Genomic DNA, 25,811 nt, shown 5'->3' with positions numbered 1-25,811 from the left:
ATTAAACATTTCTAGTGTTTACTTTAATATCCAGCTCTGAAAGCTCCACAAGTGGCTGTTATCAGGTTATTTACTTTCAGAGGAGCCATATTCTGATTATATAACACATTAAAAAATGCCCCCAAAGCAGAATCTGTTCTGTGTCCTTATGGTTTCCCAAAAGTATTGTTATCTCAAGTGTTTAGCTGATTTTGATTTGGGTTTCATCTTGTCAAAAGCAACAGCAGATGTTTAACAGAGACAGATGTTTATGAGATCACTTTCTTTGAGCAATTAATTACACAGATCAGAACCTTTCCAAGGGTTTTCATTACAAATGTACTCATTTGGCTCATGTTGTCAGTACTGGTGAACTAATGAACTTTGATGCTGGAGTAGAGAATGTGAATTCAATGAATTCATTCATTCATGTTTCTCCTTGCAGGTGTTTGTATTCCCCCAGATGTTAGATTGGTGAAATTGTTCAACCTTTTTTTTTTTTTTTTTAAACTGACGAAATTGTCGTCACCAGCTCTTACACAGGATAGAGTTACACAGAGTATTGGTGTTTGAGTGCTGAGAATGTGTGTGAGTGAATGGTGCTAATGTTTCAAGAGGAGATTTGAGCTGAGATGTGAGACGGCATAAACTAATCCAGGTGTGGAAAAAGTACATATGTGGCTGTGAGAGTGTTTTTATGAATCAGTGTGTCCTTTCTCTCTCATCTCACCCACACAACAAGTTTTTCTTCCACCCTTTCCTCATAAATTAGATAATAGTTGAGTTTTTAAAAAAAATCAAAATAAAGGCTTCAGTGTGTCACAACCAGCCTCGCACATCTGGATCCTAATAAAAACATATGGAGGCAAAATCTGCTTACCATATTACACGAGGATTAGACTCTGGCTTTGATTATTGCTCTGAACTCTTCATGGCATGGCTGGTATTTTTAAGAGATGTCATGGCCATGTTTTGAAAAGCTGCCCTCTGGTTCTGTGATCATTTTTTTCAGCGAGTGGGAGCAGTCCAATGCTACGTAATGCTTTAGACTCGATTAGTCATCTATGAACAGTTACAGTTACACTAGTCTGTGGGGAATCTGGATGACCAGACATCCACGAGAGACGAGTTACATCAGTGGCTTCTTCCTGCTTTGGCACTTCATTGCTTTGGGGATTTGAAACCTGGCTCTCCCACTGATCTCCTGTAAAACTCATTTGCAGGAGCCCATTTAGTCACTCAGGCCAGACCAGACGTCTTCTGCTGTTTATCACGGATTTTAGACATCTTTAGGCATGGCCAGGAATTAACATAACAGAGGAGGAAACATATGTTACAAGAGGTTGTTTGGGAGGACAGATAGCATTTGATCAATGATTCCAGAGTTCAGATATGAACTTACAAGGCATATCAGCTTTACCATTAAGCAGTAACTAAGCAATATATTTTTAAAGATTATTTTTTGGGCATTTTTGCCTTAATTAGATAGGAAAGTCTTGTGTGAAATGGGGTGAAAGAGGGACGATGACATGTAGCAAGGGGCCAGAGTTTGAATCGAATCTGCAACCACTGTGGCAAGGACATAACCTTTGCAGATAAGAATAATAATAACTTTATTCATCCCAAGGGGAAATTCAATATGCCCACTCTACCAGGTGACCTAGTGGGCATCCCGACTAACAATTTTTTCAGGGTAAAAAGAAAAGCAAAATGATATAAAATACGAGAGGCCTTTTCATTTAGTCCATGAGCCAGTGCTATCCATGTCGAAGTTGTGACAATTTAATGTTTTGTGATGTGAATGTCTTGCCTTTATTTTCTGTTGGCTTTGCTGACAGATATGGGCACTAACGTAGTGCTAACATTAGCCTTGGCCACTCTGCACTGCACACTACCTGGCCAGGTTGGCTGGGAGCCAGCTCGCGGCGCCACTCATTCAGCAATTACCGCTGGTAAACATGTTAGCCACCCTCTGGTCTCCTCCACGTCATCCCCGGTGAGTAAGCGGCTCCATTTTGAGCCCAAAACCCCTTAGCATTGTTAACTATGTTAGCACCACTAGCTCTGCTGACACCGCTAACACTTAGCAGCTAACTTCGTTAAAAGAGCTAAGATGCTAACAATGCTAAAGGGTGGTACGGCTCAAAATTGAGCTGCCTATTCACCATGGCTACCTGGGGGGAGACTAGAGGGTGGGCACATTTCCACAGCAGTTTCGCTGGCTCGGGACGGCATACTGATGGTAACCGCCAAATGAGCAGTACCACTAGCTAGCTACCATGCGACCTGGTTGTAGTAAATGAAAGGACAGCTAAATTAACTTATAGACCAACAGCCGCAAACAGTCAAATACATTGCCTTGGTTAACCAGTTAACAATATACTGTTGACGTCCCTTGAACTTACAGACAATTTTCAAATGCTGTGTTTAACCACACAGGTTGCTTGAGGGAATGCAAATAAAAGGAAGGCCATTTTATTATTTGTTTTTGGTGTCGTAGCAACTTATGTAAGCACAAAATGGTTTTGAAATTTTAAATTGGCAGCAGCACATAGACGGTCCTTGACCATGGGAAAGTATGTGCTCACATTTTATTGGGTTTTATGAGCCTTTCTTATTCTACTAACTGCTGTTGGCTGAAGGTCAGCAGGGGATATACTGTACATTATTACTTTATCTTATAATCAATGTAATTTGAGCAACCAGATCTGTTCTTATAATGGGATGCAGGCCTGAAATGCCGTGTTATTGTGGGGGATAAGCTATTCAGTGTGTGAACAGTAGATGACAGGAAGACCGTTATGGCTCATGCTTATGGTAGCTCCAGAGGGGAGATGATGGGGGATGTCTGGTGAAAAGGAAGTGATCTCTCTCTTATTGAAACCTCTGCCCTTATGCTAAGACTGAAATAGACGTGAATATAACATGCACATGTCTTGAATTAATTTTTCTGGTTCAAAAATTTGTTTTGTATTGACATTTGGATGCAACAGCTTGAAAAAGTTTAAATCTAAACTGTTCCCAAAAAGGGAGCGAAACGGCTCTAAACATGGATGCAACAAAAATATTCATGCCTCTGAAATGACCCTGTGTGACAGGGGAATGAAATAAAAACCAGAATTGGCGCAAAAAAATGCAAGTGGTATTAAACTAACACTTCCCGTCAGAAACTCGACCAAGGTGTTGCTTAATACAGTGTGAACTACCAGTGACATGAATGGTATTTCACTGAGGACCACAGATCCGCTCGTCTGTTTGTAAAGCAACACTGTAACTCTCAATTACTCCAAAGAAAGAAAATGTGTGCGCTGTGGCAATCCACATCTGGCCTTCATCAGCCACATCAACTCAGACCCAGCGTTTGAAAAGACAGCGACTTCGTGGAACTGAGCAGGAAGTAAGCGGCTTAATCTTCATTCTGTGAAACATTCAGATTTGATTACTACAAAGACACAGCAGAGCAACATGTAGCGCAGGTCGTCTGACACAGCCAGCTTTGAGCTTTCGAGATCAACAACAGTTGTGTTACACATTGTTTAGGATGCTCGGTTGCAAACACCCGGAATGAGGTCATACGCACATAAACAGATTATACAGAACTTTATTCACTTGCTTATAAATTAAAAGCACCGTGTTGAACATAAAACACCAAAGTTGCCAATGCCTCATTATTTAGGCCTTATCCTTTTTAACTTGCTCAGTGTCCTGAGTGTGAACTCATCAGTGACACTCTTAATAATATTACAATGAAGGGCTGGTAGTATTTTATTCAAAATTCCAACTTCAGTTCAAACAGAGATTGAAATAAATGATCTGTTATCATCTCCTTAATCTGGAATTAAACCTTCCTGGTGTATAAGTGCAACAGGTTGTGCTTTATACTCCAGTGTGGATGTTATTAAAATGCACTGTGTCTGCTCACTTTGTAAAACACATACAGTACAGGTCAAAAGTTTGGACACACCTTCTCATTCAATGCGTTTTCTTTATTTTCATGACTATTTACATTGTAGATTCTCACTGAAGGCATCAAAACTATGAATGAACACGTGGAGTTATGTACTTAACAAAAAAAGGTGAAATAACTGAAAACATGTTTTATATTCTAGTTTCTTCAAAATAGCCACCCTTTGCTCTGATTACTGCTTTGCACACTCTTGGCATTCTCTCCATGAGCTTCAAGAGGTAGTCACCTGAAATGGTTTCCACTTCACAGGTGTGCCTTATCAGGGTTAATGAGTGGAATTTCTTGCTTTATCAATGGGGTTGGGACCATCAGATGTGTTGTGCAGAAGTCAGGTTAATACACAGCCGACAGCCCTATTGGACAACTGTTAAAATTCATATTATGGCAAGAACCAATCAGCTAACTAAAGAAAAACGAGTGGCCATCATTACTTTAAGAAATGAAGGTCAGTCAGTCTGGAAAATTGCAAAAACTTTAAATGTGTCCCCAAGTGGAGTCGCAAAAACCATCAAGCGCTACAACGAAACTGGCACACATGAGGACCGACCCAGGAAAGGAAGACCAAGAGTCACCTCTGCTTCTGAGGATAAGTTCATCCAAGTCACCAGCCTCAGAAATCGCAAGTTAACAGCAGCTCAGATCAGAGACCAGATGAATGCCACACAGAGTTCTAGCAGCAGACCCATCTCTAGAACAACTGTTAAGAGGAGACTGCGAATCAGGCCTTCATGGTCAAATAGCTGCTAGGAAACCACTGCTAAGGAGAGGCAACAAGCAGAAGAGATTTGTTTGGGCCAAGAAACACAAGGAATGGACATTAGACCAGTGGAAATCTGTGCTTTGGTCTGATGAGTCCAAATTTGAGATCTTTGGTTCCAACTGCCGTGTCTTTGTGAGACGCAGAAAAGGTGAACGGATGGATTCCACATGCCTGGTTCCCACTGTGAAGCATGGAGGAGGAGGTGTGATGGTGTGGGGGTGTTTTGCTGGTGACACTGTTGGGGATTTATTCAAAATTGAAGGCACACTGAACTAGCATGGCTACCACAGCATCCTGCAGCGACATGCCATCCCATCCGGTTTGCGTTTAGTTGGACGATCATTTATTTTTCAACAGGACAATGACCCCAAACACACCTCCAGGCTGTGTAAGGGCTATTTGACCAAGAAGGAGAGTGATGGAGTGCTGCGGCAGATGACCTGGCCTCCACAGTCACTGGACCTGAACCCAATCGAGATGGTTTGGGGTGAGCTGGACCGCAGAGTGAAGGCAAAGGGGCCAACAAGTGCTAAACACCTCTGGGAACTCCTTCAAGACTGTTGGAAAACCATTTCAGGTGACTACCTCTTGAAGCTCATGGAGAGAATGCCAAGAGTGTGCAAAGCAGTAATCAGAGCAAAGGGTGGCTATTTTGAAGAAACTAGAATATAAAACATGTTTTCAGTTATTTCACCTTTTTTTGTTAAGTACATAACTCCACATGTGTTCATTCATAGTTTTGATGCCTTCAGTGAGAATCTACAATGTAAATAGCCATGAAAATAAAGAAAACGCATTGAATGAGAAGGTGTGTCCAAACTTTTGGCCTGTACTGTATGCCTTTAGCATTTAGTGGATGCCCTATGAATGAACAGAACATAGTAGGGGTGGGCATTATGCCTTAAGATAAAATGATATTGCAGGCTAGTTTTGGGATAATATCTGTGGTGAAATGGTAAGATCCTGAAAAATGCTTTCAGGAGTTTGGCTGTTTGGACCTGAAATTAGCTTTTGTGCTGTCCTCTAGGGCTGTGACCTACAATTATTTTCATTGTCAGTTATTTTCTTGATTAATCCATTAGCTGCTTAGTCTATAAAATGTATGAAAATCATGAAAAATCAGTGTTTCCAAAAGCCCAAGATGACATCTTTGAATGTCTTGTTTTTTCACAACCCATATAGGGTTGCAGCAATATACCAGTTTCAAGGTATACTATGATATAAGAGTTGACCGTTATTATACCATGTTCATTTGCTTAGCTACGATATTGAAAATAAAAAAACCAACTGGACATTTAATGTCCCCTTTATTTTATTTATTTTCTAACTGGAGACTTTTCACACGAATTTCCATTAACAAAATTGTTTTAAGTTTCAGTTATAGCAATAAAATGTTTGTTCAAACAACAATAACCCTTTCGTTTTCATTCTTTTAAGGGTCATTCTGACTGATGATAATATAAATTCTATGATACAGCAACCCTAACCCCAAATATATTCAGTTTACTGTCATAGAGGAGCAAAGAAACCAAAAATTATTCACACTAAGAAGTTGGAATCAGAGAGTTCTCTCTCTTTTAATAATAAAAAAATACTCAAACCAATTAATTTATCATTAGATTAGTTGCTGATTAATTTAATACTTGACAATCAGTCGATTAATCATTGTAGCTTTACTCTTCTCAAGTGATTTCTGGCTCTCTTTGTACTCAGCTTTGTGAAATATGGTGATATAGGTTCGTTGTTTTGCATCTATGGCTGGAAGACATGAGGAAAATATACAATAATTTTGAATATAACAATACTAACATAACTTTGCAAAAAAATAAATAGATATGTAAGTGTACTCAGTTCTGCCTTTGTCCTGTTTTCAGTTACTGGCTAAAATGCAACAAATTGTTTGTCGAATACAAAAAACAGGCAGTTATTTCCAGCAGTCTTTGATTGAACAAATTGAATTTCGAACTGAACACAACAGACAGCAATAGATATATAATGGTAGTTACATTTTCAAGTTCACTTTCTCACTGATACTCTCTACCAACTCAAAAATCACTTATTGCTATATCACAGTGTTTCGTAATGTGCTTATTGTGCAAGTTGACATTATGATAACGATAAACATTACATTGTGCAGCCCTAGTTGCACCTTATTACCATTATCATCTTCTTACAATGCTTACATGTCACCTTGGTTTGTTTGAGAAAACCTTTTAACTCCTTTCACACTTCTAGGTCAATACCTTGTCTCTGAGCCAGGTAGCAATGTTACTTTGTGCTTGTTGCTGTTGTGTGCAGTCATGAGCTAAACACATATCACAACATTGTCCTGGAGGGGCAACAGCTTGGCCGTCTTGTGGAGGCTGAGATATGTGAACAAACTATGACACATCCCCCAAGTGCTGCGAGCCAATCAGAGTCTGGAGCACGTTCCAGGACACCACCGTTAACGTCACAGACAACATTAACTAATTCACTGAGTCTGTGGTGGATTTAATTTGTAAAACAACAGATGCAACTGTACCCAAAACTGCGGATAAATCATTCCAAAACCAGAAACCATGGATTACCACAACCATCCGGTATGCCACAAACAGACACACTGCAGTCTGTTTGGAAAAGTAGATGATTATTAAGCTGCAGCCTCCAAGAAGAGGCAAAAAAAAAAGGACTAAAGCACAAGTCGGAAGGGCAGAGTTTTACCTTGTATTACGTCATGTGACAAATAAATGATTGATTGATAAAAAAATAGACCAATATTATAATGATTAATATGACATGGCACACCTAGAGAAGACCGTCAGACTGAACTTCAGCTGGTGAAAATACTTGTCATAACCCTCTTTTCTTACTGCAACCAGTCTTGATCTCTGTTTGAAAAAATTGAGTGAATATATCTCACCATGTTCCTCATTGAAATAAATGGGAAGAAAATTCGTTGCATTCAAATGAATTTGAACAAACTATGAGACTTTGACTCTTGACCTCGGGTTGTTTAATCTGGTTTTAGTTGAACCATCAATCCTAAAGTGAGTCTCACACTCAGTGGTGACCGCCTGCTTCAGAATCCAAAGCACTGAAAAAAGGAAACCTATGAAAGGTATGTAAGCTCTTTTGTCAGCTTATCTTCAGCAAATTGAGCACCTGACCCTAGTAGTGATCTGAGGGATCTGAGCTCAGCCCACCAGCCCAAAACCAGGCTAAGCATGTGCCCTGTGACCTCGACTCCACACAGCCCAGATTAGCCCGGGGCCACCAGGCAGATAGCCTTTCAGGAAAAGGCTCCCCAAGTCTGGAGGACAATGGCTGTGTTGTGTTTGACAGAAAGGACCACTTCTGCATTGGATTGAATTTCTTATAGAAAAGAAGAATTCAAACAATTTCACCATCATGCTGTGATTTCATATGTCACATACGTAGTGCTCTCAACATACAGTGTTCGTCTGAATCCATATCTGCACCTGATGGCCCGTCCACTCTTCTCTCTTATATAGAAAATATTTGGCTTAATATCTCTTCAGAGGCCACAGCAGCTCTTGAATATGTTCAGAACCTACTGTACTTCCTGTTCAGTCTCGTCTGTGTCTGTGACATGACAGGACTCTCGGCACATCTGTGTTTACAGCTGTCTGATGATGATCGAGGGATCTATTCTCTCCAGTTAGTGTTTGTTTACAAAGGCCTCAGTGTGTGTGTGGGGTTGGTGGGAGGTTGTGTCGCTCTGTGAGGACTGATATGCTGGTGGTTCAAATGATCAAACTGGGGCTGGATTTCACTTCCTTCTCTTTGATTCCTTCACTAAAGGTGGATTGCATGACCTGGTAGTAACTTCATTAAATCATGGACAGATTCGTGAAGGATTTGTGTCAACTCTGATTTACTTTTTCTGTGCACTGCATACAGTGTTGTCTGTATGAGCCTTTGGTTCTTGTCCATTAACTGCAATTACAAATACTTCATAGCCTAATTCCAGTGAATATTTCCTAAAACATACCATGTATTATTAAATTGATATCTTACCGTACAGGCACTGGTTTAACGACATTTTGCCATCATGTGAAAACCTACTTGCAGAGCCTTACAATTTATTTGAGATACTCAAGCCCCCACTAATTAAAATCTGTCACTCGTAATTTCTTTGTTTAAAGGTACTGCGTGTCTGTTTATATATTTATTAAACTTTTTTTTTTACTGCGAATGGGTGAACAAGTTGTAATGTGACTCAAAAACTGACAGCTTCCCCGCCTCTCTGTTGCCTATAAGAGCCTGTGGGCTGACTTCTATGTAAAGGACTCGGGCTGATTTTTTTTCCTGGAAATCCAAAGGGTGTGTGACATTATGTGTGTTCCCCTGCTTTGCCTCTGTTTAGCTCCACTACAGCACTAACAGTGTCAAGGCTCAAGGTTATTTATTGTCAAATGAACAACAATTACAAGAGCAGTTGGTGCCATTGAAACATCTGGACCACAGGCTCCCTCCAGCAATGCAATTTAAGTTAAAAAAAAAAAGAAGAAGAATAAAATCACACAAGTAGAAACAGAGTATACAATATAAACTGAATATAATGATATAAAGTAGTACAAGTGATAATAAAGGATAAAGTGTGTAGCTTATGAAATAAGTGATAGGGCCTATAATTCAGTAGCTGCATGAATACACAGAATGTTACAGGGACATGCTGTGGTAAAATATATATGCTCAGAAAAACAGTATATACAGAGATGCAAACACTTTAGTTTAAAGAAAGGAAAAGTGACATGTAACACACAGTCTTGTGGCCCGAGGGTTGAAGCCGTCCCGGTGGTGTGGTACCGGATGCTGTGGTACTGTCAGCCTAATGGCAGCAGGCAGAACAGTTTGTGGCTGGGTGACATGGTTTCTTTGATAATCCTTATGGCTTTCTTCCTGCACGGCTGGGTTAATGTAAATTAATTAATCCAGACTCCAGGGCTGATCTGGCTGGTAAATTAGCTGGCTTGCTCCTTATGAATTACTTTATCAGCTAATGTTACGAGGCAACCAATGCCAGACCAGGCAACCAGTGGTTCTCAAATGGTGTGCTGTGGTACCAATGCAGGCGTGCCATGAGATTTTGTGATAACCATACGTTATTATTGCAATATTCAACTGGGCCTCTACAAAAAGTTATGAATGAATGTTTAATTGAGTGTATCAGTATGTTGTGTGCACCCTTTTCCTAATAAAGAGGCAAACTCTAGCTAAAAAATGTAATTTAATTTAATCTAATTTAAAAAAAACCTTCACAGGGAACCTATTTGTTGCTGTTCATGTGTAGGAATTATAAGTGTGTGAAATATCAAAAGCCCTGATTGGCAGCCAGTGTGAGGGATGATATTATTTAAAAGGAGAAAGTCGTGAGTGGGACAACGGATCGCTTTATTGTACGGAACAATTTCCAAAAAGTGACTCATCGTGACGAATTACCTTTCTCAAGCAAGTTCACACAACAAATGGCTGGCCTAAAGTATCAAGCAAATTATAGCTAATTAGCTAAAACAAAAAAATAACACAATCAGGGTCCTTTTAAACTTGTGCCAGCTGCATTATACTGAACATACCGTACATACTGTCAGTGTGTGCATGTGTCGCCCATGATCATTTCAAGATAGTCATAGATGATGATTGTGATCTCAGTGCCGGAGGATGTACGTCAGTCAAAGTGGCATTCTGCCACAATAAGGGTTTGTGATATAGTCTGCCATTATTCCCTACAGGGCACTATATCTCCGGGTTGGCTCACTGCCCACCGCTGACGCCCCGAGGCATTGGTTCACTGCCACTGCCCAGCAGTTTTGCGCCGCAGGGTATGACTGAATTATTGGAAAACACAGTTTGACAGAGGCCTCTGCTGTCACATCCATGAATGTTTAACCGTCATCCAGTTGGCATGTGTCCCTATATCAAATGTACTTGTTGTAAACTGCCTGTATTATTCAGTGCCATTTCCTCTTATCGGTGTAAACATCTTTTTTTAATAAAATCTCAAGCACCCAGAGCAACTCCTGGCTTTCCATTTCAGCTGAGCTCTGAAATGTCCTGATGTCATGATACCTGGCACAGCAATGCATCTATTATTTGTCAGCTTGTGTTTTTGATACAGCTTCAACCAAGCATTTTAGATTGACATCCACTCCTTTTTCAATCACTGACTTACCCAGATTAGAAACACATTTCTTTTCTTTTCAATAAACTGCACACTGCCCTATAAGCACTGACAAATCCTTTCAAGTGGTGGACAAATGCATGAGCCAGAGAGGACCTCTGCATGGACGTCTCATGTGGCTTACAAGCCTATAACACTGATTATAAACCTCATATAAAACACCAGAAAAACGTCAATATGAGTTTTTGATCTTTTCCAAACTCTCATTTCCTCCTTTTGACTTTTCTTGACATGGATGGATCTGAGAGCAGAGCCCATCACATCGACTGGTGGAAACACTACATTACAGTAAAATGAGTGGAAAAGCAAATCAAAGGAGCACAATCGTTTCCCTCGGTCCCTTTCGTTACTTGTCCAGAACCCATCAATTCAAAGATTGGCCCTTGAAATCAAATATGGCTGAGGCGGGACACTTTGTCCAAGAGCTGGAGAGGTTTGGCCTCGGGGGTGGGTCGATGCCTATTATACCATTGCCCCAAGGCATTGAGGACCCCCACTACCACACACACAACATAGCACACACACGCACACACCCAGAGGATCAGGTGACCCTCCAACCTTTGAAACCGTGTATGTGATCAAACCTTCCGCCTGTGCTAAGGACACATTGAGTGAAACACAGGCCTGTGTCTCTTTACAGAGAGTGTAGTGGTTACAGATACTTGGATGAGATGAATACAGTAAATGCTGTAAATTTACAGCCAACAAAGTGTCCTTGTGTTTTTTTTTCCTCTCGTTGCTTAAAGACCCCCTGACACAGAGGAAAAAAGAGTACTGTGTCAGCGGTACAAAAATGAAGCCAACTTGGAACTGATATACTTTTCCTGTCCGTCTTTTTCTGTCCCCGCTCGACTACCTTTCTCATGTGTGTTCATTGTTCTGTCTCGGCTTTTGATTGATTCACTGTAATTATCTTACTCCCTCAGTTATAAGGACACGCCTTGGACTAGTTGAAGGGTTCATCTTGTCTGTTTGTGAAAGATTTTATAAAGCATCCTTGTTTGTTTCAGCACTTTCTATTTCATCACTTCCCTCTTTCAGGCAGCCTGGTGTCGTGACTTAAGTCCACCGCCAACATACTGCTGCATCGCAAGAACCAGTGTGCGCTATATGTAGCGAGGCGGTTGTGAAGCTGTGAGATGGGGTTAGATAATATGTTAAAATTTTCCAACCAGCCACCATCAGCCCAACACGTTGATACAGCCATTGTTTTAGCAAGGAGATGTCTGGCCCTGATCGCACACATAATTTCCAGGCAAATTTTAGGATGACTCGGGGCAGTTTGACAACCTACCGTCTGTCGTCGCGCCTAGCATAACAAAAATGTCCAACAGCTGTAAACTTGCTGTCATGACCACCACAGAAGGCCTGCCTCTCAAATCATCTGATTGGACAATGGGGAAAAAAGCAGAGATGATTTGGGGGACTTTTCCACCCTGAGTTGAAGTTTTTTCGTCTAGAGCGCAGAAACATGAGGCGCATAGCAATGCTCATTCTCGTTAAAAACAAAAAGTCGACTCTTGGCCTTTAAGCTGCAAAATTGCTACGTTCCACGGGCTCTTTTAGCTTAGATCTTTCCTTAACCTAAACCAAGTGTTTTAATTGCCTTTTGTACCTCACCCATTGCATATATTGCTATTACACAATCTTGCTTTGACCTCAACCAAGCTGAGCTGCCATGTGCAAATAACGTAGGAAGCAAAGATGTGAGTTGTGAGAAAAGTTGGCATTGGATGTAAAAACAAACCCACAAAAAAGCACTGGCATCGAACGCAATCTGGAGTCCTGTAGAATCTTACAGTATTGACCAGGGATTCATCAACACAGTGTCTTCTGTCTGGATACTGAAAAAAAAAATAGCTGGTGGCCCATCATGACTGTTCTTGATAGTGGAAATACTTTTATTTATTATGGCACAAAAGTAATGTGGATCGGTCATGTCATGGTCGGTTATCTGATCTGCCATAAGGACGGTATTGGCACTGATATCAATCCAGCATAATGGTTTGATGCATCCCTGATATCGAAGTTCTTGCCCTGCGATAGGGTTATTTATGTGCATCACGAGGCAATCACAAATCCGTTATGCCAGAAGTGTCAAGACAGTGACTCTAAAGTGATAACTGGCAGTTTATTTTAGGTCATGCTTGATACTGGGTACGCCCCTTTCATCACAGTTTACTGATGTGTGTGTGTGTGTGTGTGTGTGTGTGTGTGGGTGTGTGTGTTAATCCATAGAAAACTCTTGCTCAACTAATACAGTTATGTCCAAAAATAGTCTTTAGTCACGCTGTAGCACTTTCTGTGACGTACAACCTCATTACAGTGTTTTGAACCAGCACTAAAATGAATAACACCGTTGCATGACATTATATTTAATTGCTGTGATACTTAATGAATATTTATAAGCAGGAAATTTCACCACCACTGATAAGTCATTTAAAAATTAGAGGTAGTATCTAGAATCTGAAGACATGAAGCACTTCTGAATATTTATATTTATGCAGTGTGAAAATGAAACCGAGGATCGCTTTTTAAATGTTTGTTTCTGCTACTTTAATGACTTAATCCCAGGGACTTTCTTATTTAAATCTGCAGCACTGAATCAGAACAGTTCTTTCACAGTCACCTGACCTGATCTCACACGACGAGCCTAAACTTAATCAGGCCCACATGGAACAAGAAAACTAACACACAAGATGGCTCCCAAATATTTGGCAATCTGGAGGCCAGATGTGTCCAATCTATATCAACATAATTCCCAACGCAGCTGCACTCGAAGTCTGAATTATTATATGCACCCCTAAAGTCGATGTACTGTAGATGATTTATGTGTAATCATTTACTTGGGCACCTGGTAAGGAATTTATAGCGTCCCAGTGGTCATAAATGTATGCATGTTTTCCTACAGTATAATCTGCTGGAACATAAATAAGGTTTAAACAGGTGCTACCACTCACTGAATATTGATTGCATATATTACATGACAATACGCTCACTATCCAGCTTGTGACCTTAAGGGATGATTTAATTTAAAGACTAAACACAGACCCTCTCTGCAGCGCGCTTAACCTAACATTTGTGTCCTTGGCCTCTGAGGGTGCAGCGAGCATGTGACTTTCACTTTAAACATCTTTAATCCACACTCAGGTGGGTGGGTCAGTCCGCCACATGAGGAGGTTAAGAACAAAAGCATTACTAAGCTTCTGCTGTCATTTTCAATTAATCTGTGCGGTGTCAGTCTCAGTCCAACAGTGCTGCTGCTGAATGTCCACAGAATTGAAACAAGATGGATACAAACACCTCACAGCAGTGGAAGCAGTGGTGGATTAACAATCTGCTGCCCTCCTGTGGAGTCACGCTGACACTGTTCATGTCAGAATATCATTAAAAATATAACAACCAAATAAGCTGCCATAATTACTGGTTGATTACTGGAAAGACTGCTTGATTGATTTGTCCTGCTCTGACATAGCTGATTCATGTATCCATCAGTCTTTTGATTTTGTATTAATGACCAGGGCTGCAACTAACTACTATTTTCACGGTCAATTAATCTGTAGAGTATTTTCTTAGTTATTTCGTCTATAAAATGCCAGAAAGGGTGAAAAGCCCACAATAATGTCCTCTAATGTCTTAATAATAATATGTTTTGTCCACAACCTAAATATATTCAGTTTACTGTCATAAAGGAGTTAATAAACCAGGATATATTCACATTTCTTCCCTTAAAACATTATTTCAGCAGCTTAATCGGTTATTAAATGAGTCTGGAGTTAATTTTGTAGCTGACAGTCGATTAATTGTTGTAGCTCTATGACTGACCCAACATCTTCATACATCAGTGGTATATTTACAGGGCCTTTTTAAATGTTTATATGCCAGGGGTAATTAAAAACAGCTGTCTTTTTAAAGTATAAACTGATATAAAATGCTAATAAATCATTCAGTAATTTAGATGCTCCAAAAAAAATTCTATTACTTTTCTTCATGTTCTCATTTGTCTTTCATCCTCTGCTCTGTACCGTGCTAGTCGACGTATAGCATAACACATCCTGTTTTGATGCTTATATCCTCAGAGGAGCGGTGACAGGGCAGGTATGCCCGTCCAACTGCTCATTAAAAGAAAGTGCAAATTAATCCTCCCGGGGATCATTTCACTACGCGAGGCCAACAACAACAGATGCAAAGACCGGCTGCTGGAAAAACTCTAAATTATTGGTTAATTAAGCTTTCTTTGTGGAGGAAGGTTTGCCCAGATCACATGGCGAGGAAGTAGACTAAATGTCAGCAGCAGCAGCAGCAGCAACAGCATGGCATACAGAATAAAGCCCCCAAGGCATGAGTGACTTCATCTCTGTGATGGTCCAAGACTGGAGTGCATTATGGTCTGACTGGATGCACACATGGTGGTATAGGATTGTGTCCGATGATGCACAGTGACTGATTGTTCAGGAGGACACAAAAGCTTTGCAGAAAACTACTTTAGAGGGAATGCTTTATGCATGCTCATCCATAAAAGAATTCCTGCATAATAATGAGGCCTATATATAGAACGGCAACATACATTTCACGCAGCGTGGGGCCTCAGAGGAATGTAATGCGGTGTAGGTTGTAGGATGCAGTGTTGTGAATGTAAACACTGATGGATCACACACTACTCTGTCAGTTTGCTATGTTTTTGTGTCGGGTGTTTGAGCATCTTTTAAAAATGAATCATAATATCACAACAATGAGGAACAAGACAGGAAGGCTTCATAAAAAGATGCTTAGAATTCAGCTTTTGTGGCGTCGGGATAATTATTTTCAGACACTTTAACTGTTACTGTCAGTCGACTTCTTTATCTTATTGTGACAAAAACTCTTTGAGGCTGTCCTCACGACAAAAACAGTCATTGGGTGAATTTGTCAAACCTCTGTTGATTCTTGTTTGTGAGGAGCAGAGCTGGCAGGAGCATGATGTTGTTAGTGGCTTTGCAAAACCGCTTATGGATCAGCTTCAGGCAGATGGATGGATCAACATCTCTGTTTGCATCCTATTAGTCAGCGCTGTTGTCTTTTAAGAATGACCATAATTGTTCTGTCTCCAAATCAGTCAACTTAACTGAACTTTATTAGGCACTGGAGAAATGATTACTTTGTTGTTGCATTTAGGGGAGGTAATAAACACTAAACCTGCCACTTAGAGGCTGCAACATCTACTGAGTACCAGTGGTTGCAGAGGCTGAAAAATGGATGGAGCACCCCAGTCAGTCTGACTTACCCTGGCTATCATTCCCCATAGTGTCACTGTCCTCAAGCTGGATGGTGGGCTGTGCCCGACATCCTGTGGTCTGTCACCAAACCAAAGCTTAGGGCAGTGGTTCTCAAACATTTTGTACCCAGTGCACACCAATGGGCAAGCCAAAGTCTCAAGGCACACCTATTTTTGCTAGGGATGCACCGATCCACATTTTTTCACTTCCGATCCGATCCCGATACCTGAATTTGGATATCTGCCGATACCGATATTATTCCGATACCAGAGCTCTGTTTGCTTTAATATTATTGTTATCATTATTGTTGATTTTATATGAGGCTGTAATAAACTCCTCTCTACAGGCAAGTATGATATGTATGTATGTATGCATGTATGTCCCAAAAGGCAACTTGAGGTAAGTATAAGGTCAGAAAAGCAGGAAATCCTGTTCACAGGAAAAATCCCATCCTGAAAACAAATATGCAACTGTAAGGGTTTCAAATTGATTGTCAATATTTATTAAATAAGACAGTGTCAAACAGCTAGTACAATGTACACTATCAGAAAACAAAAAGTACCTGTCATATTAATCTGAACAGCACAGATACAAATCAAGTAGACACTACTATGTAGTAGTGTTGTCACGGTAACAAAATTGGGACCCACTGTGCGATACCAGTGAAAGTATCACGGTTCTGAGTAGTATCACGATACCACAGCAAAAATGAGGCAGATGTGCCTTTTGTCATTTATAAAAAGATAAATCACTTTTCTATAATACATCAATGATATTTCAATGGAATAAATTACTTGTTGACGTATTCATACTTCAAAAACAGCATCAATGAGTGATTAACATAGGGGGGATTGAAATGAAATAAATAAATAAAATAAAAATCAACCAGCCACCCTCCTCCCCTGACAGTCCCTTCATAAGTAATGAACAGTCCCTAAAGTGCGGTGAGGTTTGTGGGCCGTTACCTGCCACAAAGAGAGAAATGTGAACGGCTCGTTTCTCCTCTGACACGTTACATACCTGTGTGCCGCCACGGCTCGGCTGTCCAGGTACTTTTGGGCAGTCATGACGCCAAGAAGAGGACATTATTGGACCTGGAGTCAGACTTCTGTCGCCGGTAAGCCGTTCTTGCGCCATGCAGCACTATGAGCCTCCGCTGTATTTGACAGGAATACATTCCCGTCTGTGTCTGTGACCCCCGTTCAACCCACAACCGGCAGGATTCGCCTTTAGTTTCTGCTGCTGGTTGAAATCTGTACTCGCACAGCGTGCTAAATGATTTATTTTGCGCGCACAAAACTATTTTTAGTCGCAAATGCGAGTAAAATGCTCACACATAGAGCTCTGTAGTGGAAAACAAATCACTGTAGCATATATAAACAAATCGAACCTATAAGTAAAAATAAATTAATAATAACTTTCACTGCTTAAAGATACTCAATAGCTCAGTTCATACCTGAAATGTCACTGGATACAAACCACTGCAGCGGCATATTGAGTGCCAGGTGGCCAGCGTGCGCCATTATTGGACGCCGCATGGACACTCACGCTCTTGCGATTGGACTTTGATCTTATCCCACAGTAGTGGTACGTGAGTTACCGTAGTACTACAGTACTCCAACATTATGGTATCATATGTAGGTCAGTGCAACACTACTATGCCGCAATCATCATATAATTCCAGCAGACAACGTGAAAGCACAGACGCGGCTCGTGGATCGGAAATTTCCGATCTGTGAATTACGTTGGTATCGGAACCCGATATCGATACTGGATCGGATCGGCCCCATCCCTAATTTGTGCACAATAGCTTCTATAACGTGTGTTGTCACACTTATCATAAGACAATAAGAATAAGAGAAAATCAGACGGGTAGCTTTGGTGATACTGTCTTCTGACAAATGTTTTTATACTCCTTTCTTGCGGTGGTAGGTCGTCTTCGCTGCTGCTTTGTTGTAATTTTCTCCGTACAATAAAGCGATCCATTGTCCCGCTCATGGCTCTCTCCCTTTAAATGTTATCATCCCTCACACTGGCTGCCAATCAGGGCTTTTGATGTGTCACACGCTAATAATTTCAATGCGCGAATGGTGATTGATAAGTTCACCGTAAAGGTTTTTTTTAATCAAATTAAATTACGTTACATTTTTAAGCTAGAGTTTGCCTCTTTATTAGGAAATATGTTTGCAAAACATACTTATACAGTCAATTTAAAATTAATTCATAACTTTTTGTATAGGCCCAAATGAATATTGCAATAATAATGTGTGGTAATCACAAAATCCCATGGCACACCTAGATTGGCATCACCGCACACCATTTCAGAACCAGTGGCTTAGGGTCACAGCTCGGTGTTAGCTTTGAGTTATTTAGGTTAACATATAATTTGAGATAGAAGCCAGTGCTTTCTCTGTAGTTTAAAAGCAGTGTGCCACTCAGCAAGAAATTCACCCCTGCTTAAAATAGAATGCATAAATGAAAGACATAATTAGCCTTGGTTTCACTCTCAAAAACACAGAGACAAAATGCTAAAGGATTAATGTGAGACTTGTTAAATGAGCTCTATGTGACATTCAGAGCATTAATGTAGCAACAAACAACTATTTGCTGTGCAAAAGTGTAACAGTGTTCGAGCACCTGCAACACCTCTATGCTCTGTTAGCATTGTTGGCACTATTTGCGCTGGGTCCATGTCATTGGTTTGACAGCCCATTGGTACGACATCCCATTAGTCCGACTGTCCGCGGTACTGAACGGCTCGCGGTGGGCGTATGGTGCACCGCGACCGGCTTGAGGCGAAGCAGGCTCACGGCTTATGTGTTTATGTGTGGCATCATGATGATTTCGGAACGGTCTTCTGAACAATGGGTTTAATATGGTTGGAACAATGGGATGTCGAACCAATGGGCAGTTCTCATTTGCGCTTTTAGCATCATGAGCTGCTGTCGACAGCTCAGCCACTGCCATGTTGAGAGCCGTGTGCAGACAACCTCTATATCAGATTTGCTCTCAATATCATGTAGAGCTCCTTTAAATAAGTGTTAAGTTTTAGCTCTGCAACTGGCCATAGAAAAAAAACCTGGGACAGAGACATGGAGCAAAGTTGAAAGGACTCCCACCCACCATTACTGACAAAGAAATGAGGGGAGACACTAAACCGTTACATGCTGTTGTGCAGTTCACCAAGACCTGCCAATCAGGACAATGACAATCATATGACCATGACCAAAGGCACTGGCAGACAACTCATCCTGCTGATTGGCGTCAGATCAGAAAATGCTGACAAAACAGAATGCAGTGACAAATGACTGCTGAGTTTGTTGTTTACTTTGGACCATGTGTTGTTCTCCTCCAGTTGAGAGAAAAACAGAGTCACTCAGACCACCAAGGTTCTTGAATGATGAATATTGAAGCAGCACCACTTGTAACCTGCACAGCTTTACAGGGAATTGGCACATTTCTACAAACACAGATTCATTAATTCAGAAATTAATGACCAGCCAGCTGTCAGTTTCTAGAAAGTCCTTGTGGCACTTTGTGGATTAATTCTAGGAACTGACACATGATAATTAGAGACTGGCTGATACTGAATTTGTGAACGTGATGAATTCTTGATACCAGCATGTATTATTTTAGAATTTTGAAATCAACATAGACATTTTTGATAAGTTTCTTTTCATCACTTTTCAGTCGTAGTTTCTTGTTGCTCTACAGCAGTGTGCACTAATATAAACCAGTTATATCGGCCATCCAATATATCCGTCGGCTCTCAGAGCACCACCCAATTAAATCCTGATGCTCTGATTTACAATCCGCACAGTATTAACTGTCCAAAATCAATGGAATAGTGAAATTAGCATTTTGCTTTAGGAGGGTTTTTCATCACAGAAAATTGCTTTCTGTTCTCCAGGGGAACCTTCAAAAGATGAAGGAGAAAAAAGAAACACAGCACGTACTGATGTGTTGGTTTGGCAATCTGCCGGCTGGATCAGGTGTACAAGTAAACAACTGTAGCTGAGTTACCACGAATATGATAAAATCACACGAGTTTATCAAGACGACACATGGTTGGAATATTTATCCATCATTATGAAAGAACTCTGAAGTTGTTTGTTGTGTTTAAGATCTGAACAGAAACAATCAAGACTGATGAACACACTCCACATCACTCCGTTTTGTGAGTTGATTTTCTAATCGGAGGCATTTTGGAGCCTCATTCCAGCGCAGCTCAAATCCTTTTGCGTGCGTCGTGTTATAGATCACCTGAAGCTGGGAGCAGAGTGGTCTGGCCTCCTTGTGACAGGTCAGTATATTTATATCTCCGTCCCATCTGTGCACAGATTGTTCTCCTTTTCATAAATCATTGAGCTAAGGCAATTGCACAGGCAGGAAGGAGTGAGAGCCCCCCCTTGGTGTGGCAGGAGCAACCACTGTGTCCAGTATCTCTTACTTGTTTGTTTAGTGAGATGTGCTGAGAGAACAAATGTGAGCAGTATCAAACGTGACACATTTAAAGTCTGAGCGGATGTTTTTTGAATAAATGTGTCACTTTCTGCCGTCTGCATTGTGTGCATGAATTACTGTATCTGTGTGAGTGCTTTGCAAGCACTGCTCGCTCCAGTAAATGAGCCCAGCACGCCTCATATTTTATCACATTTGCACAAATATGTTTGCTCAAGATAACAAACAGTGTTGAAGGCTTTGGGAAATTGTCTGCATGTGTGTGTGTGTGTGCGTGCGCGTCTGTTGTTTCGCTGCAGACCTGGAGAAGTCTTGTAACTCAGCTCTAAATATTTTCGTGTTTTGATTAGAGATGTCGTGATCAGAAATTAATTTCTGTAATGTTTGTTTACTGCAACAGGATCTTGGACTCATCAGCATTGGCCTGAGAACATTATTTTGTCATCATGTTGAATTTGATTATTACAATTGATTGCTTTTCTCCCCTGAAAACAAGTTTTATATTTCAGTGTTTTAGTTGGCTTTCTGTATTGGGTTAACCTGTTACGCCCCAACGACCTGCCGCTGTGTTAGTGTTGTCACGATACCTTGAAAAATACTGATTTTTGCTACCACGGGGAAAATTGACATATCAGGCATACAGTTTAAAATGATTATAAAAAAGATAAATATAGCAAGGCTATAACATGGCGGCAGCGACTCTTCTTTTCTTATTTAGTCACAGACAACAGAATGACTGTGGTAAATATAAGAAATAAAAGACAGCGAGGAAGCACAGCTGGTATCGGTGTATTGATACTCAAAAAATTGACTATTGAAAGTAAAATATTCAACACTACAGGGTGTCGGCCATTTCAAACTCACATCGTGCAGCCAAACATTAATGAAACACACAGACCTTCATTTTAAATTCCAACAGAGCTCACAAAGTTTCTTAATATACCAAATATGTCAGGCCAGTATTTGGAGAAATGACATGCACGAGACATCTAGAATATTTCCATCTTCGGGTGCACAGTTACTTACAGGTACATTACTATTTGTATTGGAAATGTAGATTTGATTGTCTGTCTTGAGGGTTGGCATTTATAATCACATGAGACTTAAGTCCCTTTTATGTTTTATTTCTTATTTAAAGATGATTGTTAAATCCTTTTGTCCCTCCACTGTACTGTCTTTTTTTGGCTGGACAATTAAAAAACATTGACTTAACTTAACGGAGAAGACCCCTGTCTTAGGATGGCACTGATCCAATATGTTTAAGTTTTAAGTTTTAAGTTTATTTACTTTATTAATCCCCTGAGGAGAAATTCAATGTTTTCACTCTTGCTTGTCAATTACACACAGGTCCGAAAGACACACACATGCACAAACAGGACCTATACATGCACAAAGTGGAGAGATGTCAGAATGAGGGGGCTGCCCTTTGGTCAGGCGCCCCGAGCACTTGGGTGGTTCGGTGCCTTGCTCAAGGGCACCTCGGCAGTGCCCAGGAGGTGAACTGGCACCTCTCCAGCCACCAGTCCAAGCTCCATATTTTTGGTCTGGACGGGGACTCGAACAGGCGACCCTCCGGTTCCCAACCCAAGTCCCTATGGACTGAACTACTGCCGCCCCCTAATGCTGCATCAGTATTACAGTCCGTACTGAGCTCATTAAGTGGATCAGATATTGGACATAGCGTGACCAGCACCTGATTAAATATAACTTCATGTTCAGTGTCAGTATGAAATTCATTGTTACAGCTCAAAGTTACATCTGTTCAGTCAAAGTGGGCCGCCAACTCACTGTGCGTTCCAATACACATACTACCATACTATACTATAGTACGCCAGAAAAAGATTTAGTGTGGCAAAAACACCAGGATGTTCTACTACATCCGGTCCGATTTTGCAGTATGCAAGCCAGCATGCATGTATCAAGAACTGCCTGCATTGATCTCTGTCGCGGTAAGCAGCGTTTGTTCTGCTCCACGGTAACGGAGGGGAAGAAAGCAAGAAGGTCAAAGTTCAGTGTGTGATTTTATGATAAAGTAGTATTTCCCGATTGTGTGCATACTGCATGCAACAGTATGTGCTTTTTATAAGGGCAGCTGCAGTACCTACTAAAAGTAAAAACAAAAAAAAAAAGTATGCGATTCGGAGCGCACCCTCAGTCTTTAGTTTCACAGCAATCCTCTGGTCTCATGTCACCCTGAACATAATGAGTTCCAATGTAGTGAAGTATAGAGATTCTAAATTCTGGGACAAAAAGAGAACTGCTATAAGATCAGTATTGATATCAAGAGAGAACCATTCAGACTGACTCACTTCCTATTTTGTGGCAGATTGTATTCTTAGAGCTCATGAGAGGAGGCGAAGCTCTCGTTTGAGATGAACAGGAACATCTTACATGAGAAGTTATGTTCTTTGCTGACAAATGCTGGTGCACCACTGCAACAACATTGTTGTTGTCTTACAAATGTATGTGGCAGGCACTTGTTATGAATGGCACAGTAAGCTAAAGCTAAAATAATTAAGCAATGAATCAATTGGTCGATGCAGTGCAACGATACATCTATCTGGAGCGATATATCAGCTCAGTAAATCAGTGTTCTAATATCATAGATGCAAAGTATCTTTAAGATACACCTTTACTTTTGAATTCCCATGGCACCTCTGTGTCACCATTTCCATCCAAGCACACCTGATTCCTCAACATTCAAACAGTGCTAGCAGCCTAGTGCCAGACAGACCATGGCGAGCGGCCAAGAAAAAGACAATGAGGACATTTACTGATATTGATATCGTCTTATATCAAACGCAGTCCCCTGAACTAAATCATAATCATATCAGTACAGACTTTGCAATTTCAGCAAATATTCTGTCATTGTGCAAAGACTGGATAAAATATTGTATCATGATGAAACTTGTGATTTACGGCCCCACTTGTTGATCAACAGGAAATTAAATGGCAGTAATTCTGACAGTAGTTTTATGAAGTCATTTATCAAGCAAATTTGCCAAACCCTTCTGTGGTTTCAGCTCCTCAAATATGCTGCTATTGTCTCATTTATTTTGTTATAAACTGAAAATATCTTTGGTTTTTGGACCGTTGGTCAGACAAAACGAGCAATTTGAGATTGTTGAGGTAGGCTGATGGCCATTACTCACTATTTTCTATAATTTTATAAACAAAATTATCGACTGATGAATTAAATAAATAAATAAAAAACAGACACATGCGACATTTGATTTCATCTGTCAGTGTAATTTTCCCAACCTTAAAGTTATGTGGGGTGAAAGAGAACGGGCATACTGGACATTAAGGGGTTAAACTTGATACTAAATCATGATCTAATATGTTTTCTGTGAACTCTGAACCCAATATATCCTACAACCCACAAACAGGCCGATTACAAGCCGTTTGTCTTTCTGCTTCGTACAGTTATTGGCTGTATTTCTATCACATTTGATCACCACAGCCAGAATCAGTACACGCACCAGACCTCTTAATAGAGCCAATAAACAAATACTTCCACAGGATTTATGGCTACACTTTGGCACTGCACCGCCTGTCAGCAGCACAGTGCCAGCGGTGGAATTGATCACACCGGTCAGTGATAGCATATACACGCACAACCCCACTTTGCTTGTCACAGACTCCAGATATACTTCTCATTTATGGCCAAAAACAATACATCCAGCTAATGTGTTCATAATTATAGGAACCCCAGTGGGAGAAAAACACAGCTTTTAGAGAGATCCATCTGTGATTTAGCACTGAGGATTGCCGCTGTCTCTTCAAAGGCGTAGTATATCTAATGAGGACTCGCGCTTTGAAGTCTGTCCTCATAAAGCTTTCGGCTTTGTTTGCTTTTGTTTGGATATTTTATTTTTTATTTTTTTTAGAAAAGATGAATTGCTCGGCCATTAACATTAAAAAGAAATGAAGGGGAACCTTACATCATTGTTCGATGATTGGATTTGATTATTATGGTTTGGTAATTGAAATAACCCCTTAAAATTACCCAGTGTGGTTAATGGAGGACGGCAGCCCCCCTACACACACACCGCCTGCCCAGTGTACTCGTTATGCAACACAATAAGATGAAGCACCTTGAAAAGCAGATACATGACGTGTCCTCTGTTTTGTACTTCTTCTGGGAAATGCCAGAGAAAACCTTTTTAATATTGCACCATTGTATCGCTCTTATTAAGCAGCAATGAATACTCATTATTCTAAATTAAATTTGCACTACAACACTCTCTCCTCTATTATACATTGGGGCTGTGAGTTAACACAGGATGCGTTTTTTCACTGGGTCTTTTCCCACAGCTGTGCCCAGGCGCTCTCATCATCTCCACTGACCTGGATCATTACCTCAGCCAGGCCCTCTCAGCGCTATCGGTTAAATATTTCAATGCAAACTGATGCCGGGCAGGGTAAATGGTCCTGTAACACAGAGTCATGTCAGGCTGCGGTCGCTATCGCTGCTGATATGTGGTTGTAGTTTCATGTCTGTTGATCCTTGTGGGGCTGCTGGAAATAGGCAGCAGGTATGGCCCTTTGGAAATACTCAGTGGAGATAAACACTGGATGTGCGACAGGCAGAAATGTCCAGCAGGTAGTAACATCCACCTGTACAGTTGATTGTCACGTACAGTGTGTAAATTGATATCGTCATAGAATATATTCCCAGGAAAGCTGAGTTTCTATTCATAATTAACATCACATTGTTTCTGTTGCATCAGTTCAGACGGGAAAATAAACCCAGCCTAGCAACAGGAGTCTTTGATCAATCCACAGCACTGATTATGTTTTCTGACAGGGTATTAGTGTGATTTGATGTAGAGGTGGGCGATATGGATTATATCTTTTATCTCAGTGTTATGTGATTTAATGTATGACAGGGATCTAAATCACGCTAAACTGAAAATCATCCATTGATAAAATGGCCTGATGGAAACGAAACAGCAAAGTACTTCATCAGATTAATGCAAAAAATCCTGTAATCCAGTAAATGCAGCATTTCCATAAATTGCCAATCCCCCTTATTGATGTGGGATATGTATTACAATGGCCTAAAGCATCTAGAAATATTAAAGGGGCATTTCACAATTTTTTTTCACATGCAAGTTAGTCTGGGCATCATACAGAGTAGTTGTCAACAAGTCATCTATGGCTTTGGAGGAAAGCTTAGGGTACTTTCACAGTCTGCCCTGT

This window comes from Epinephelus fuscoguttatus, linkage group LG1 (genome assembly GCF_011397635.1).
Source record: "Epinephelus fuscoguttatus linkage group LG1, E.fuscoguttatus.final_Chr_v1".
In the NCBI taxonomy this organism is placed as follows: domain Eukaryota; kingdom Metazoa; phylum Chordata; class Actinopteri; order Perciformes; family Serranidae; genus Epinephelus; species Epinephelus fuscoguttatus.
Note: the sequence above shows the minus strand (reverse complement) of the source record.